This window comes from Benincasa hispida, chromosome 2 (assembly GCF_027475165.1).
Source record: "Benincasa hispida cultivar pf3 chromosome 2, pf3_genome.v1.1, whole genome shotgun sequence".
Lineage (NCBI taxonomy): Eukaryota > Viridiplantae > Streptophyta > Magnoliopsida > Cucurbitales > Cucurbitaceae > Benincasa > Benincasa hispida.
Window position 1 is genome coordinate 47623108 of NC_143479.1, and position 9062 is coordinate 47632169.

Consider the following 9062-nt stretch of genomic DNA (forward strand, 5'->3'; position numbering starts at 1 on the left):
TATAGAAAATTTAAATATATATACTTAAATATGTATGTGTGCGTACGTATGTATGTGTGTGGTTTTGAAGTCAAAAGGAAGGAAAAAATTAAAAGCGAGAGTCAAGGCCCGCAACTCTTGGACTTTCCATCTTCTTCCCTCTGTTCTCATGTTGAACACAATAGAGAGAAAAAGAAAACAACGCTGCATTTTGGGCACCCACGCGCAACCATCTAGTCGCTTCACGTTAGCAGTTATCGGCGTCGTTCATGCCGAATCTGGGTCATCATCGTCTAGCATTGTTTCCGTGAGTGTGGTTTCGATTTTGTTTTTAGCCACCACACCTAGTCGAGACCATCTGTTATCGTCGTCACTGCTGTGACCTTTGGGTTTTCTAAAATTTTAGATTTGGGGTAAGATCTAATTAATTTGGTTGGATTTCTTGAAGGTCTTGTTTACCCATTAGTTTTTTTTTTTTTTTTTTTTGCTTTAATTGGTTGACCCATTGCGTTTTCGATTGAAGTTTGGGAGCGTTATTGATCACTGTCCAACAAGTTCGGGTTTGGTTCCAACAAGATTTTGGTAAGTTTTAGGCAAGTTTTCTTGTGAACCTTGGTTACCCATTCAATTTTAGTTTGGATTTTAGCTTTACCCGTAGATTTGGGATTCTAATTGTTAAGTATTGGTAGGGGGGCTTAGACTCGCGTTGATTTGGAAATTGGAAGTGATTTCGAGATTTCAAGCCACACTTTGGGTAATGTTAATTTGGATTAAATTTTAGTTAGTATGGTGATTGGTTACGACCTAAATTTGGGTAAAATCATTTGGAATGGTTTGGGTAAATTAATGCATGAAACTAGGCTCATAGATCTAATTTAACTTTTGGATCATGGCCTAGATTTGAGTTCAAGGTTGTGAAGTTAGATAGAGAAGGTTATTGTCCGCAGAATTATTATTTCGGCTTAATATCAAGGTAAATGACTTTACTATTAGAATGCCTTTGTGCCAGCAACATTAGTTCCTCAGTTTCAGTTTGGATTAAGTGAATGTAGAAGTATGTTTTAGATCTTAAGAATATGTTATATGTATGAATGGTTCTGTTATGCACATGCTAGGACTGTGAGATTGTGGTAATGATTATGTTGTGGGACCCGTAGATAAATACTATATGGTTCATGTTCAGTGGGTGGCAATTGCCTTCTAACACTAGCCATGTTTTTGTGATCCTTCGGGCTCACTACCATGTTCAGCACCATGATCCTTCGAGTTCACTACCATGTACAACACCGTTATCCTTCGGGTTCACTAATATATTCAGCATTGTGATCCTTTGGATTCACTACCATGTTTAGCTCCAAGAATCAATGCATTTCCTACCATGTTGTGTGCCTTTGAGCCACCAGATATATGCTAGAATGGGTTAAATTGTTCACCAGATGGCATTCCATGTTTTCATGTTCTCATGTTTCTATGATGAAATATAGTATGTTGTTCCACCAGTATGCATGCTTTTACAGATGTGTATGCATAATCAGACCCCGATAGTGTGGTTACTTACTGAGCATTTTATACTTATTCTTTATTATGTTATGTTTTTCAAGTAAGGGTAAGAACACCCCCGCGAATGACAGAAGGAATCCATGATCATGCCATTGGGACTAGACAAATGCTTACGCTTATTTTTCCATGCTTTCATGTTTTAAATTCCAGTCTTGATGTACTAAATTTAATTTTTTTTAAAAAAAGTTTATGCACTGTTAGATGTTTCAGATAAAATTTTTCAGTGTTGTTTTATTTTTTAAAGGTACCCTGATCAAGATTTTCAGTTATTTAAAAGTTATTTGTTTTATAACATTCATTTGGTTTTAGTCAATTCACAAGAAGGGTGTTTGAGAAGTATGCATGCATATAATAATGACCTAGTATAAGTCTCAGGTAGCTGGGTATTTACACAAATTACTATAAAAGAAGACTATTAAGCACTATGAACTGGTCGTTGATGGTGATTGTCGAAGTTGGCTGCTGAAGGGAGTTGTCAGAGCTAGTCTCTGAAGATGGTTGATGTTGAATTTGGGGGTCGAAGTTGGTCTTTGCTATAGTTGGACACCAAAGTGGTTACCAAAGTAGGTACCGAAGTTGGTCGCATAAACGTGTTGGGGTTGATGCCCTAAATCTCATAGGGTCCTATAGTTTGTAATTGTATTGTACAAACATTTTATTTATGTATAAAATATGTGATGTTTTATTTCAAAATTAGTTGCATTAACCACAAACTAATAAACTAATATCCAATGTTATCTTGTAGCTTAAACATGTATGTAGAGACATACAGATGGATCATGTTTAAGCGATAACCTAAATGGTCTGTAGTAGGTGGATAAGGCTGAATACTTTATCCTAGTGACATTACGAGTATGACCCGTTTTGTAGATGTTACAATTGTTGTAAAGTACTACAAATGATCTGATCTTGATCATTCATGTGGAGACATGTTAGCGGGGATATTCTATACAAAGGATTTTGTATAAGACCGGACCACGAAATGTTTAGTCTAATTATATAAAGTCGTTCATAATAGAGACTTACATTTCACCAGGATGACCATAGGTAACATGACCTGAATCCTGAGCGAGTTGTGAACTCCTACCTATGAAGGCGGTCCTTTGATTTGTATGGGTGAGAGTGGCAAGATCATCGACTCAACAAGCCTACCATTTGGGGGATTCATTTGATTAGGGAGCTGGGAACACAGCTACACAAGAAGGAACTCACTCTTTCCCTAATGTCGGGGCAAGTAGATAAATTGCTTCCTTATGAGCTGATTCTGAGACTTGAACAATGTGGCACCACACCCTCTCTTGGGCCAAGAGGGGTTTGGTCAAAGTTGGACTATGATTTATTGTTCATTAGATGGATCGGTAGTACTTAAGGAGTTAGATGTAACTATAGGGACAAAACGGTAATTTTGGCCCAGCTGTACTTACGAACAATTTGTGAAAGGTCATTGTACTATTGATTGGTTATATCCAATGAATACAAAAATATATCTGTTGTGCGAAGAGTGCAACTATCGATCTTTAGTGGAGTGCCCGACAGTTAAGGAATAGTGAATAATTTAATTAAAGGAGTTTAATTAATTATTCACGTACCGTTGGAGCTTCAAGCTACAAGTATATGAGGTCCCCTTTGTAGCTCAATAAGAATTAATGAGAATCAATTTTTGGATTAATTTGAATTGTTCAAATTAATTGAGAAAATTAATTATATGCGATATAATTAATTTAATTTAATTATATATGATATAATTACTATAATGTATTTGATACATTATAATATAAAGTTTATTTGAGAGGAAATAAATATTTTAATATGATTCAAATATTAGTTATATGAATTTGATTCATATAATTAAATTTAATATAAATAGGATTTATATTAAATGTCATTGATGAGAGAATAGAAACTATAGATTATGTGTTATATTTAATATAACATATAGTTTTTATATATATATATATATATATATTAAATGATAAGGTAGTTATGATATAAATATATATTAAATTGATTTATTTTATTTTATTTTAAAAATCATTTTCCTCTTTTCTCTCTAATACGTGCTAGAGGGGGAAAAAAGTTGTTCTTCTTCCTAGTGTGGTTTCACAAAAAGAAGAGAGATCCACAGTAGAGTCGTTAGACAATATGAATCCCATCTTTTCCTCTCATCTCTTTCAAAATTCCCTCTTTTCCAAAATAGCCAGAGCCCACAAAACTCCCGGATTCTCACCCAGAGAATACAAAGGTAACATTCATGGCGGTGTCCTCATTTACGATTAGAGGGTTCAAGATTGTACGTGACAAGATTCGGAGAAGGAATCTCGTGAAGAAGGGTTTTTCAAGGGTAAGGTTTCTTATACCCATTTTCTATTCTGTAATCTATGTTTTAAAGTATGTTGCAATTATCTTTTAAATGCATAACCTATATGTTTTGTTGTAAAATTTATGTTCTGTAAATTTTGGGTTTGGGTCAAATCCCATGCTTCCGCTTAAGGACCTTTAATGGTTCCTTCAATTGGTATCAGAGACAGGTTTCTAGTCATAATATTTTTAAAAATTTTGGATTAATTTTATAGTGTTCTGGTGGGATTTTGCATTCTATAACTCATGTGATGAATGTTTTGTGGAATATATGGTTTTGCGATTATTGGATATTTTCAGGATTGGACTATTTAGATTATCACTTTTAATTTACAAATTGGTTTGTAGGGGCCCATGTTTTGGGGTGTTTAAATGCAATTGAGTATGTATTTAAAGTTTTGGGCCGCTCGTGCTGTTCTTGGTGTGTTTTCTAGAGAAAACGAAGTTCTTTTTTGGAAGAAGAGGAAAGTTCATTCGATCGTTGCTTGGCGATGCCTGCTATGTGATAGCTTGTAGAAATACAAGCTATTGCAACATTTTATTTAGAATTATGAGGGTTGATGAGCAGAATATGCATTAATATTGCTAAGGATTCATGTGAAAAAATGAGCTATAGTGGAAAAATGAGCTTGCGACGATCAGAACTAAAAATCCCCGCTAACTTTATATCATGCGTTATTTTACGTCAAATTGTCTATCTTGTAGCTGTCATAGGAATCGATCGCATGCGTTGATCCCAAACCATCACAAAGTTGATCGCATGCATTGATTTTAATGAACACAAGTTGGTCGTATGAAATGCTGCAACTACAGAGCGATAGCCATGATAGAAGATGATCGCAAAGTGGGTGGAATGCGTTAAAACTTAAGAAGAAACAATCATTAACGCTTGCCTTGGGAGTATCAAAGAGATAAGATCATGATGACATTTCACCTACCGCGATAGGAATGGTAATGATTCAGAGTGGAATTACCAAAGCTGTCGGCGTTTGAGCTCTATAAATAGAGCCTTGAAGCCCACACTCAAAGCATCTGGAACTCTGCCTTAGGCAAATTCTTGTGATCCCAGACGAGAGTATGAGTAGTCAGTCTTTGAAAGCTCTTCATTCCCACAACCCTTTCCGATTGACGACCGGATCTTCTTCGGAGATAGAGCTCGAGAGAAACTACTCCACTGCTCATCCATTGCACCACCGGTAACCTTGACACACATCTGATGGAAGCAAGAGATTGCCTACATCTAGCCATCCATCTCTTTTCTCACCTCTGTGTTGTATTACATTTTGGCTTAAAACATTAATACATTCTATAATCAATGCATCTCTTCAATTCCTTCAACATCATTTTCATCATCTTCTTCTACTTTGTCATCTTTTACTTTCATTGTAATGAGTTAAATGCAGATTGCAAGAGTTATCGCATTCTTAATCATGCGATATAGAGATATGACGTATGTAGTAAACCATCGAGAGGTGTATGTTGTGCGAGTATAGTGAGTCAATCCTCTTTGCTTAGTGCGAGGTTATCGCAATGCTTGTCTATGAGCAGAGTAGCTATAACCAACTACTCGAGAGGGTAAGTAGTAGAACTCATTAAGCAAAGTAAGCAGTGTTCCTAGAGATAGGAATAATCTTATGCTCAATGCAACCATGCGTTATAAAGATATAAACATGTGGCTAGCCACCGAGAGGTATGCGATGCATTAGTGTGTGAGTTGGGATTACCCTTGCGACCAAACTTAATAACTTGGTGAAATTTCCCTTAAACTTTACTTCTCCATGCATCTCATTACACATTAATAGTTGCCCCATCTCTACCAATTCTCATAGTCAAACTTCAATTGCTCAGTTTGTTTAGCTAGGAGTAGGAGTAGCGCATAGAAATCAACTTCTTTATTTTTATTTTTATTTGCTATCTCAAACGCATTACTTTACATTCCTCTCTTAGTTGCAAGTCCCCGTGTTCAACCTCAGATGATCCCAAGAAACTTACGTTCTCGTTATACTTGGCGAGAGAGCAAGAAAAATTATGACATGAATGCATGGTCATCACATACACGATTAATGCATACTACATATTCTTTAGATTACCGTATGATCATCGCATACACCATTAATACATATTCATCAGATTAACATATGATCAGGGTATGACCATCAACGCATATCCATTAATGCAACAAATTAAAAGTTTCCTTTCCCACATCAAGTTTTTGGCGCCATTGCCAGGGACTTGCAATCAAATAATTTGTTAAGTTTTATGTTTTCGCAGGCACGCTTTTGGTCTTAGGCGTACTGTAGCTTGTGCGACCAAGTTTCAAACGATATTTAAGTGAAGGTGTTGCGCCCGAATTCAATGGATCAGCAACATTGTGCTCCGACGCAATCTCCATGACTATCACATCACTGCGATGCACAATCTCCCTAATCAAGTGGTATTTTCGTTCTATATGATTGCCTCGACGATGACTCTGAAGCTCCTTTGAATTTTCCATAGCCTTATTGTTATCACAATAGAGAATGGTTGGCAAACAGCCTCCTTAGCTGCTTCACAAGCGGCTAAGTATTCGGCTTCCGTATTGGAGTCTGCGATACATCCTTGCTTTATGCTTCGCCACACTACAACCCCTCCATTCAGAGTGAACACTGACCCCGATGTCGATTTACGAGAATCTCTATCAGTTTGAAAGTTAGAGTCTATGTATCCGATAAGGATCAGATCCTTATCTCCATACACGAGCATGTAGGTTCTCGTTCTCCGAAGATACTTGAGGATTGTCTTGATTGCTGTTTAGTGATCAAATCTTGGATTGGACTGATAATGACTGACAATCCCTACTGTGTAGCAAATGTCAGGTCTGGTACACAACGTTGCATATATTAAGCTTCCAATAGCTGAAGCATAGGGAATCCGTCTTATCTCCTCAACCTCTTGAAGTGTCTTAGGACATTGATCCTTAGACAAAATGATTCCATGCTTGAAGGGTAACAAACCCCTCTTGAAATCCTGCATTCTGTACCTGATGAACATTTGATCGATGTACGATGCCTGAGACAAGGCTAACTTCTTGTTCTTACGATCCCGAATGATCTGTATCCCTAGAACATACTGTGCCATACCCAAATCTTTCATTTGGAACTGGGCAGCTAGCCATTTCTTAATGTCAGTCAAAAACCCTACATCATTCCCAATGAATAGGATATCATCCACATATAGTACCAAGAAAGATACTGAGCTGTTGATGATCTTCTTGTAAACACAAAACTCATCAACGTTCTGATCAAAGCAAAACGACTTGACCTTTTAGTAAAATCTAATTTTCCATGATCTAGATGCTTGTTTCATCCCATAAATGGACCGATTAAGCTTGCAAACTTTTTGCTCTTGATCTGAAACTACGAACCCCTCTAGTTGAGCCATGAGATGGTCTTCTCAAGATTGCCATTAAGAAAGGCAATCTTGACGTCCATTTGCCATATCTCATAATCATAAAATATGGTTATGGATAGGAGTATCCTGATAGACTTGAGCATGATAACAGGTGAGAAAGTTTCCTCATAGTCCACTCCCACGACCTAGGTATAACCCTTTGCCATGAGTTGAACCTTAAAGGTTTGAACCTTTCCATCTACACCTCGCTTTCGCTTATAGATCCACTTACACCCAGTAGGTCTTACCCCATCGGGCGGATCCACAAGCTCCTAGACGTTATTGAAGTACATAGACTCCATCTCCTAGTTCATGGCCTTAATTTATTCATCCTTGTCAACATTCTTTATTGCTTTCTTAAAAGACAATGGATCCTAGACCCCATCATTAGAAATGATGTTCTGGGCTTTAGTTCAACCCATGTAGTAATCCGATGGATTCATAACCCTCCCAATACGTCAAGGACATCTCAACTCTTGAGCTAGTTGACTAGATGTATCGACCTTAACAACTCTTGTTTATTTGTCAGTCTGTTCAACAACTCTTGTTGAACTATCGGTAGTTTTAGTCTCACTAGAAATCTAACGTAAAACAAGCTTACTTCGTGGCTTACGATCCCTTATATGGTATTCTTCTAAGAAGATAGTATTTGTAGAAACAAATATTTTGTTCTCACTCGGATCATAGAAGTATCCACCTCTCATTTCCTTGGAGTAGCCTACAAAGAGGCAAACTTTCGAACGCGGTTCCAACTTCTTCGGGTTAGTCACAAGCACATGGGCCGGACACCCCCAAATCCTGAAGTGGCATAAACTACCTTTACGACCTCTCCATAACTCAAAAGATGTTTTAGAAACACTTTTTGAGGGAACTGTTCAAAATGTAGCAAGCAGTCTCCACTGCAAAACCCCAAAATGAGTTTGGAAGATGAGCATAACTCATCATAGACCGAACCATGTCCAACAAGGTTCTGTTTCTCCTTTCTAATACACGATTCTGCTGAGGTGTACCTGAGGCCGAGAGTTGGGATGCAATCCCATATTCCATCATATAGTTCTGGAATTGGAGGTCCATATACTCTCCACCACGATCAGATCGTAGTGTTTTTATCTTCTTACCTAACAAGTTTTCAACTTCAGCCTTATACTCCTTGAACTTGTCAAGGGTTTCAGACTTACATTGCATTAGGTAGAGATACCCGTACCTTGAATAATTATCTATGAAAAAGATGAAATATTCATGATAAACTCGAGCTCTAACACTCATTGGACCATAGAGGTCAGAATGTACAAGCTTCAAGGCTTCCTTGGCTCTGTAACCTTTTTCAGTAAAAGATCATTTGGTCATTTTACTTTCGAGGCATAATTCACACATCGGCAAGGAGTTTTCTTCTTAACTCTTTAGAAGTCCACATTTCACCAACTGCTCAATCCTATTGAGGTTGATGTGACCTAACCTTAGATGCCAAAGATGGGCGTTTTCCTTCGGAGAAACCTTTGGTCTTTTAGCTGTTGTCGCTGTACTAAACATTTCAGTATTAAACAAGGCTTTAATGACTAACAGCCTTAGTACATATAAGTTACTTTCCATTGAACCAAAACCAATCTCCATTCCATTCTTGAAAATAAATATTTTATTCTAAAAAAGGAGATGGTATACCCTTGTTCAATGAGACAAGAAATCGAGATTAAGTTCCTCTTAATATGAGAAACTACAGAAACATTATCTAGTAACAG

The 9062-nt window shown here is 37.1% G+C and overlaps 1 long non-coding RNA gene across 1 annotated transcript; it reads left to right on the plus strand.

The window, feature by feature from the left end:
- Positions 1 to 119: 119 nt before the first annotated feature.
- LOC150037954 (uncharacterized) lies at positions 120 to 2232 on the plus strand. The gene is made up of 2 exons (XR_016527898.1): positions 120 to 392; positions 503 to 2232. It is a non-coding gene; the product is annotated as an uncharacterized LOC150037954 (long non-coding RNA).
- Positions 2233 to 9062: the final 6830 nt, after the last annotated feature.